Source organism: Indicator indicator, chromosome 13, assembly GCF_027791375.1.
Source record: "Indicator indicator isolate 239-I01 chromosome 13, UM_Iind_1.1, whole genome shotgun sequence".
Lineage (NCBI taxonomy): Eukaryota > Metazoa > Chordata > Aves > Piciformes > Indicatoridae > Indicator > Indicator indicator.
This window is the reverse complement of record NC_072022.1, coordinates 25,299,103-25,307,913: the sequence shown is the minus strand read 5'-3', so window position 1 is coordinate 25,307,913 and position 8,811 is coordinate 25,299,103.

Sequence of the window (8,811 nt, the reverse complement as noted above, 5' to 3'; positions counted from 1 at the left end):
AGTGACTCATGAGGTTAAAAATTGTCCTTGGTCTGGTTTCTTCGTTCAATTTATCACTTCATTTTTGTAGTTCTTTCAGTATCTTTTTAGGTACTTTTTTTTTTTTTTAGGACCTTTTTTTTTTTCAGTTAAGAGATTTTTTTTTTTTCTGGAGTAACTACAACAAGCTTTGGTGTTTGGTTTCTGCATAGTTAAGGCAAACTGAGAAAGGAGTTCAACAGAAGCTTTAAGACTGCCTCAAAAGGGTCTTATGATTCCAGATCCTGAGACTGTCTTTAAAAGCATTAAATCACTTTGTGTTGCTCTTTCTCTGCACTTTTTGATCCTGAATCTTATTTTCAAGAACTATTCATCAGCCTCCATTTTCCACCCCCTCCCTTTCTACTTGGATTTTTTTTTTTTTTGGGGGGGGGGGGGGGTTGTTTGGTTGGTTTGTTTGTGGGGTTTTTTGGTTTTTAGCACAATGTGTAGTTCTCAGGCCAGCTCCCAACACCAGCAGCAGTGGCTTCCTAGTGACATACTGATGCCTTCTTGACTTGGAGCATATTAACAAGAATTGACAATCTCCACACAAGGGAACAGGAAAAATAGTTTATTAAATATGAATTTTAGCCTGGCAGCTTTTTTGGATGAGAAGCTGGACATGAGCAAGCAGTGTAAGCAGGCAAATCACATCCTGGGCTGCATCAAAAGATGCATTGCCAGCAGATCCAGAAAGCTGATTCTGCCACTTTGCTCTGCTCTGGTGAGACCTCACCTGGGCTACTGTGTCCAGGTCTGGAGCCCTCAATATAGGAAGGACATGGAACTGATGGAGAGGGTCCAGAGGAGGGCCACGAAAATGATCAGGGGGTTGGAGCAGCTCTGCTACAAGGACAGGCTGAGGGAGCTGGGGATGTTCAGCCTGGAGAAGAGAAGGCTCTGGGGAGACCTAATAGCAGCCTGCCAGTACCTGAAGGGGGCTACAGGAAGGATGGAAAGAGACTGTTTACAAGGGCCTGTGGTGACAGGATGAGGAACAATGGCTTCAAACTAGAGAAGGGCAGATTTAGAGTGGATATTAGGTATGAGTTCTTTACTATGAGGGTGGTGGAACACCGCAACAGGTTGCCCAGGGAGGTGGTTGAGGCTCCTTCCTTGGAGATATTCAAGGTGAGGCTGGACAGGGCTTTGGGCAACCTGATCTAGTTGGGGATGTCCCTGCTGACTGCAGAGAGGTCAGACTGGATGAGCTGTGGAGGTCCCTTCCAGTCTTGACTGTTCTATGATTCTTTCCTGTTAACATAGAAATCCTCCCTTTTTTTTTTTTAATTGTCTTGAAGACAAAACAATTATTTTCCCATCTTTACACCCAAGACAAATTACATTGTGTCCACCAGGCAGTCTTGTGTTGTTGGAGTTTATTCAATAAAACACAGCACTCAGTTCATGTTTTGGTTGATCACAGTTCAAATTGAGCTGATTTTTTAAATTTTTTATTTTTTTTTTTAACTTTGAGCAACCCCAAGCTGAAAGGCTTGGATGTTCTTGTGAAGAATAATAATCAGAGATTACTCATCAGCCAGTGGGCATCTTTGAGTCGAGAAGAAAAACTGGGTTTGGTTTTTGCATTGCTCAAGAGGTCAACGGTTTTGTGTCATGGGCTGAAACTCAGGTTTAGGTTTTGCTTTTTGGTTTAAAGGAAGATTTGTGTTAGAAGGGTGCAGCTGAGCCAGAGCTCAGTGGGGCTGCATCAGCTGACCTGAGCAGAGCAGTCCCTCTGGGCAGTGTGCCCATGTGCTGGCACCTCCAGGGTGGCTCTGCTTTTCCAGGGCTGTGTTTTAGCCACAGAGAAAACAAATCCTCTAAGAAAAGTGTGATCACCACCTAAAATTCTTCTTCCTTTTATCTGAAGCACAGCATTTCTGAAGCACAGGGTGGGGGAAGAGGTATTGAGGTACTTCACCCAACCACATCCCACCCTTTATTTAATTATTTATCTCAGACTTTATGATTGCCCCTGAGCATGAAAAACTCAGGTTTCTGTGCTTGGGTTTGTGCCCAAATTGGCTTAAACTAGCCAAGATGCTGGGCAGAAGTATCTGTCTGTTTTTTTTTTTAACTGCTACAGCTTAGATGTTCTTATCCCTGTGAAATTTTCTCATGTAGTTTGAAGTGTAGGGAAATCTTCCCCAACTGAACCCATCCCTCAGGCCCCCCAAAAATATTGCATGGTGAAAATAACAAACAGTGAAGAGTCAGCTCTTAAGTCTTGTGAGGAAAAGCATGCTGGCTGAAAGTTGAGGCTGGGCAAAGAAAAGTTGGAGAATTAAGTATGGCCAGAGATGAACACTGGGAAGAGTTGGTTTGTAACTCTTAGTGTCTTCACACCAATTCTGGATGATTCTGTGAAGGCTGTGCTTATCACAGAGGAGCCACTGGGCCACCAGAAGGAAGAGCATCAGTTGGAATAGAGGTGCAAAGGCTGTGGGGTGGGGTTTGGTCCTATCATCAGTTTTGTGCTTCAGCATGCATCCAGTTTTGGGCTCCCCATTTCAAGAGGGACAAGGATCTATGGGGGAGAGTCCAATAGAGAGCTACCAGGATGATGAAGGGACTGGAGCATGTGCCCTATGAGGAGAGGTTGAGAGCCCTGGAGCTCTTTAGTCCGGAGAAAAGAAGACTGAGAGGGGATTTAATAACTGTTTATAAATATCTGAGGGTTGAGTGCCAAGAGGCAGGGTACAGGCTCTTCTTCATTGCACCCTGTGATAGGACAAGGGGCAATGGATAGAAACTACAACATGGGAGGTTCCACCTCAACATGAGGAGGAACTTCTTCACTGTGAGGGTCACAGAGCACTGGAACAAGCTTTCCAGGGAGGTTGTGGAGTCTCCTTCTCTGGAGAGTTTCAAGACCCATCTGGTTGTGTTCCTGTGTGACCTGTGCTAGAATCTATGGCCCTGCTCTGGCAGGAGGGTTGGACTTGATGATCTTTGAAGGTCTCTTCCAACATCCTATGATCCTATGAAGACCTGCCCTGTGCTTTGAGGAGGTTGGGACTGATGTGGTTTGAGGTCAGTGATTTTTCATCAGTTGTTTGTGGTGCCTGTGGGTGGCTAGGAAGGGTTTGGAAAGGGTTGCATATGCTCAGGTCTTGCTGGAGCATCCATGCACACTGGAAAAAATCAGTGAGTCTGCCAAACTGAAGAGAGATGAGCATGACTGAGTCAGACAGAGCAGTTCACTCTCAAGGCACACCAGGGTACACAAATTGCTTTCTCACCAAAGAACCTTAAGGCAAGGCAAGGCAGGGCAGCCTTGTCCAGGAATTAATTTTAAACTGCTAAAATAATAATAAAAAAAACTTAAATATTTTAAATTGTTTAAATTTAGAACAGGAGTTGACTGGTGGATCTGTGATGTGCCCAGATATAGATTGCTGAGCTGTTCCAGCTGCCTGGGGCTAGGACTAGGTTCTCCTGCATGGGAAGCTAATGTAGCTTTGCAATTCACATGGCCCCTCCTAAGACACCAGGAAAAAAAAACCAACAAAACAACCTCCAAAACATCTGAAATGAAATAACTCTATAATTGCTGCACTACTCAATTAAAGCAATCACTCGAAACTACTCCAGATGTTCGAGTTAGATCAGCATATTGCTGCTCTGTAGCTTGGAAAACATCTTTTCACTCCATTTAAACCATAAAAAAATATCTTATGGATGGCAACCATTCAGATGGGACAGAGACAGCTCACTTCTGCTCTGCTCCACTAACCCTGGGTAGGCAGAAGCATGCAGCGAGGAGGAAAGAGAGTTTTGTGTGGTTTTTGTAACCTGCTCTCCTTGTTAAAACCCAGGAAGATGGAGGGAGCTGTGGCTCCTAGGGGCCAAGCCCAACTCAGGGAGGCTGAGGCTGTGTTTTGGAGCTGAGCAGCTCTCCATCATGAGCAGTCTAGGTGGGTTTTCCCTGGCTGCTGCCACCACATGCTTGTTAGCAGCCGCTGTTTGTACCGAAACACTCTTCTTCATTAGGGTAAATTAACTAAAACAGCAATCAAATCAAAAGGAGAAGTCTAGGTATTTACAGGTGTGGATCTTCCTCACTGTCTGGGTTGCTGTGGAATTGTTCTTGCTGTGAAGTTCTTTTCTGCTATCTGCTGTGTGCTGGTGAGATGCAGCATGGAGTCCCTCAGCACCACCCATCCTCATCACCTCCAGCCCCCAGTTCCAGCTTCCCCAGCCAAGCTTCCCCATACCTTCTCTGTGCTTTGGGATGGCTTATTCGATTTTTCTGTTAATGACTCCACTCAGGAGTCCATAGGGGTGTCCTTGTTAAGACATGCTGGGGATGCAACAGGAAACAGAACAGTGGTGGTGATAAATGAAAAAAGAGAGTTCCTGTTGGTGTGTTGATGGAAAGCCATCCAAGAGGAAAAGGTTAGGTTTCTCGGGTTTTTTTGGGTTTTTTTGTGTTTTTTTTTTTCATGGCTCCAGAAGTGACTATTGGAGAGAGAAACTTGCTGATGCCCCAACAGCAACTGGCTGGCATAGTCATGCAGGACAGAAGCCCCCACTTTGCTGCAGGGGTTTTTAAGGGGAGATTTGCCCCACACAGAACCATAGAATGGTTTGGATCAGAAGGGATTTTCAAAGGTCATCTACTGCAACCCCCTGCAGTGAGCAGGGGTATTTTCAACTAGAGCAGGTTACTCAGAGCCCCAAACCACTGGACCTGGAACATTTCCAGGGATGGGGCATCTACCACCAGTCTGGACAACCTGGGCCAATGTTTCACCACCCCCACTGTAAAAAATGTCTTCCTTCTATCTAGTCTAAATCTCTTCTCTTTTGATTTAAAATCATCACCTCTTGGCACAACTGAAAAGATTGTCCCCATCTTTCTTAGATGCCCCTTTAATCACTGAAAGGCCTCTATTAGGTCTCCCTGGAGCATTCCCTTCTCCAGGCTGAACAACCCCAACTCTTTCAGCCTGCCCTCACAGCAGAGGGCTTCAGCCCTTTGATCGTTTCTGTGTCCTACTGTGGACTCTCTCCAACAGGTTCCTCTCAAACCTGAAGGTGGTGCCTGCTGTAGACCTCAGAAATAGTTCACAGTGCAGGAGCAGCAGCCCTCGGACCCTCTCCACAGAAGGGCTGCACGCTGAGCTGGGCTGCAGCATCACCCCTGTGGAAAGGGAGCCACAAAGGCTCAAGTGGATGCGAGGGATGACTTAAGATGATGCAAGAGACATCTCCTGGCAGCAAAGCTGCTGCAATCCCAGACGAACGACAAGAGAAAGCGGTAGAGGGGTGCTAGCCCGACTTCCCAGCTCCCCCTCCCCTTTTGGAATCACTAGCTCGGTAACAGCAAGGCGAGCCCGCATTGCGAGCCACAAGACACTGAATTTCATTACCGCTCCTCCGGCGGGGACGGGAATGACGTCAGTGGCGCGGCGCGGTGCGGCGGGAGCCGGGAGCGGCCGGGCGGAGGGATGCCTTCTGCCGGGGGCTGCTCCTTAGCGTTCGTATCGCGAGGGCGCTTCGGTTTGGAGTTCGATGTGTCTGTTTGTACGGCATTGATCCTCAGCTGGCTCTGCCCACACCGTCAGCCTCCTTCCAAGGGATTTCAAAGCCAGGCACGGAGCCGAGGGCTGCTCCCTGCCAGTCCCGGCGCCGCTCATATGAGTCCGACTTCAGCAACCTGGCCTTGTGCCTTCGCTGGTAATTTTGGACTCTCTTTATTTTTAATCTTTCCATTTTTACCACTGCTTGAGCATCTCAAGTGGAGCTGTCGTTGATTTAAACTAAAATTCGAAGTGTTTGCTAAATTAAAGTAGTGATGTATTTCCAAGTTTAAACTAGTGATGTACTTCCAAGTTTAGGACCAACTTTCTATATTGCATCTACTGAGGGGTGGTGGGGGTGGGGGAAGGTTTAGGAATAATTCCTGTGTACCTGCATAGCAAAATGGGGTTGAACAGCACTTTTCTGTTGCTTCCACCTGTGTTGTGTTAAGTGCTTTACCAACATCAGCACTGCTGTAAGGTGGCTAAACAGTAGGATCTTCTTTTGACAAACAAGCCAAATAAAAGAGGTATTGCTTCATTTGACCCAAGACATAAGGCAAGGATGCCATGCATCCAGAGCCAGCCCCTAGAAGTCCTTAAACTTTGTTTTCCAGTCTCTAGTGTAAGTCAAAAGAGGATAGGCATATCATACAGTGAAATAATTAGACACAACTCCATGGACCTTGAGTCCAGAGGAGGGCCACAAAGATGATCAGGGTGTTGGAGCACCTTCCCTGTGACAACAATCTGAGAGAGTTGGAATTGTTCAGCCTGGAGAAGAGAAGGCTCTGGAGAGACCTTATTGTGGCCTTTTAGTACTTAAAAGGGTCTACCAGAAATAGAGGGAGAGACTTCTTGCAAGAGCATGCAGTTACAGGACAAGGGGTGATGGTTTTAAACTGAAAAAAGGTAGATTTAGATTAGATAGGAGGAAGAAATTCTTTACTGTGAGGGTGATGAGACACTGGTACATGTTTCCCAGAGAAGTTGTGAATGCCTCTCTCTGGAACTGTTCAAGGTGAGGTTGGATGAGGCTTTGAGCAACCTGGTCTAATTGAAGATCTCCCTGCCCATGGCCAGGGGATTTGAATGAGATGATCTTAAAGATCCTTTCCAACCCAGACCGTTCCATGGTTATAGGTACCTAGAGACTACTCTTCTCACACTTCTCCAGCCTTCAGAAGGATGATGGAATGTATTAATTTAACTGCTGTTCTCTCTGGGGAGAAACTGGGATGCCTGAATAACCAAGAAAAAGGTGGAGGGAAGGACAGGGGAGAGCTCAAAGCTACTTTTTGTCTTGCAGCTGTTGAGTCCCAATTCCTAAGTGAAATAGCTAATCAGTCTTTGAGCAGCACACCCAGGAGGGTGAGCAGTGAGGTGGCTGAGTGCTCATCTTACTGCCTGCATGAGGACTAGGTGGGAGCTGAAGTAACACACTCAGAGGTGAAATTGGAGCTGGTCACACTGAAGGCCAGCTGATCCCTCAATACTGGAATGTTCCAAACTTTGCCAGCGTTAATTACGTGCCAGCCTCACAGGCAATTGGTTGAAGTTGTTGAGGTCCCTTGGGATCCTCTGGAGCAACAAGCTAGTGAGAAAGAACTCTGTGGCTGGAGAGATCAGCATTTTCCTCCTTTATAGAGGCTGGATGCATTTGGAAGTAGCACCTATAGCTCTCAGCCTTCAGAGGATGCAAACATAAATGCACCATTCACCCTTTCTGAGATCTCTGCAGGCACATCCCCTCCCTGTAGACAGTAAAGCCACCTCCCCAAGACATCCATTTTTCTGTTGTCCTTCTCCCTTGTGACTACAGAAATCAGTCCTGTGCCTGACATTTTGGCTTTCCACTTATTATCTGCCCTTTTTGTCCAGGTCTTGATGATTCCTCATGGTGCAGAGTGGTGTAGGACTGAGAGAGAGGACTGAGGGTACTTATGACAGCTACAACAGTCTGTGAGTGCTGAGCTGTAAGTAATGCAATATGCATGGAGTGCTCCATTTGTGTTTGCAAAAAAAAAAAAAAAAGCTATTTAAAAAAGAAGGGAATTACAGAGAAAGAGGTAGAATCAATTTGCACATTCTCAAAAAGAGCTAGTTTTTCATTGTTGTCTTGAGATGACAAAGTAAAAGCCTTAAAAAAAAAATGGACCTGTGCTGCTAATGAAGGGAAATGACAAATCAATAGCTGGGTGAGCTGAGCAGGAGATGGGAAACCAGGAATTTCTTAGAACTGCACTGACTTCCTCTAGGCTTCCTCTATGAGAGGGATGAAACCACACGAAATTAGTAAATTTGCTTCTCCATCAGTGAAATAGAGAAAGCAGCACAGCACAGAAGTGCCGTGAGTGGTTAATTCAGTTGGGGTTTCTAAGGAGGCAGAAGAGAAATCATGCCAATTAATGCTCTTCTAGCAGTACCTTGTTGAAAACAATATTGCTTTTGTCCCTGCCTATGGTCGTCTGCAGGAGGACCCTCATGGCCCTGTGCACCTTTGAACACTCATTTGTGGCAGCTGCATGATTTTGCATTTGCAGTGCAGATATTGATTCAGTGCTCAGAGCTATCAGATATGGCCTCCCCCATCCTTTCACAGTCATGAGCCACGGCACAGCTGAGCATCTGAAACCTCACAGGTCTGGGTGCTCAGACTGTTTCAAGGACTGATGTACTGACCTCTGCAATTCAGGCATTCAAAACACTGTGAGCCAGGAACTGAGGTTTGGCTCATGTGCTGGTCTGTACTTCTGCAGCCTTCCCTCTGCTTTTCATAGTAGCAGCTCCAGAATGAGCTGCACAAGAGAAGAAAGCATCTTCCTGATGCTGTGGTGGCTTCTCTGGATCATAGTGAGTTGCCTGTTTCCAATGCTACGTTGATATTGCTCCAGCAGCCTGATTGCCATTGGCATCAGTGGGGGGGTGGCTGCAGCCTTGTGTTTGCTGCTCTGGGTTTTTTCCTGGTTTTGGGTAGTGGATTATGCTTCCAGTAATTACTGCTTTGACAGGATACACATCTTCTGTAGTGATTCTCACTGTCAGAGTGGACAAGGACTTCCTTTGTATCACTGAAATGTTCAGACCCACATTACCACACAGTCTCTTCTAGAATTATGCTCATTTAAATCTGCCTTTGCTTTAACAACATGTAGGAGGAAATCTCTGTAATTACTGGGCTGTGCTTTCTTTTTCTTTCCTCTGTGGATCCATGCTTTTACACCACAGAATGAAAGTCATTGTGGTTTGCTCCAGGCCAGCC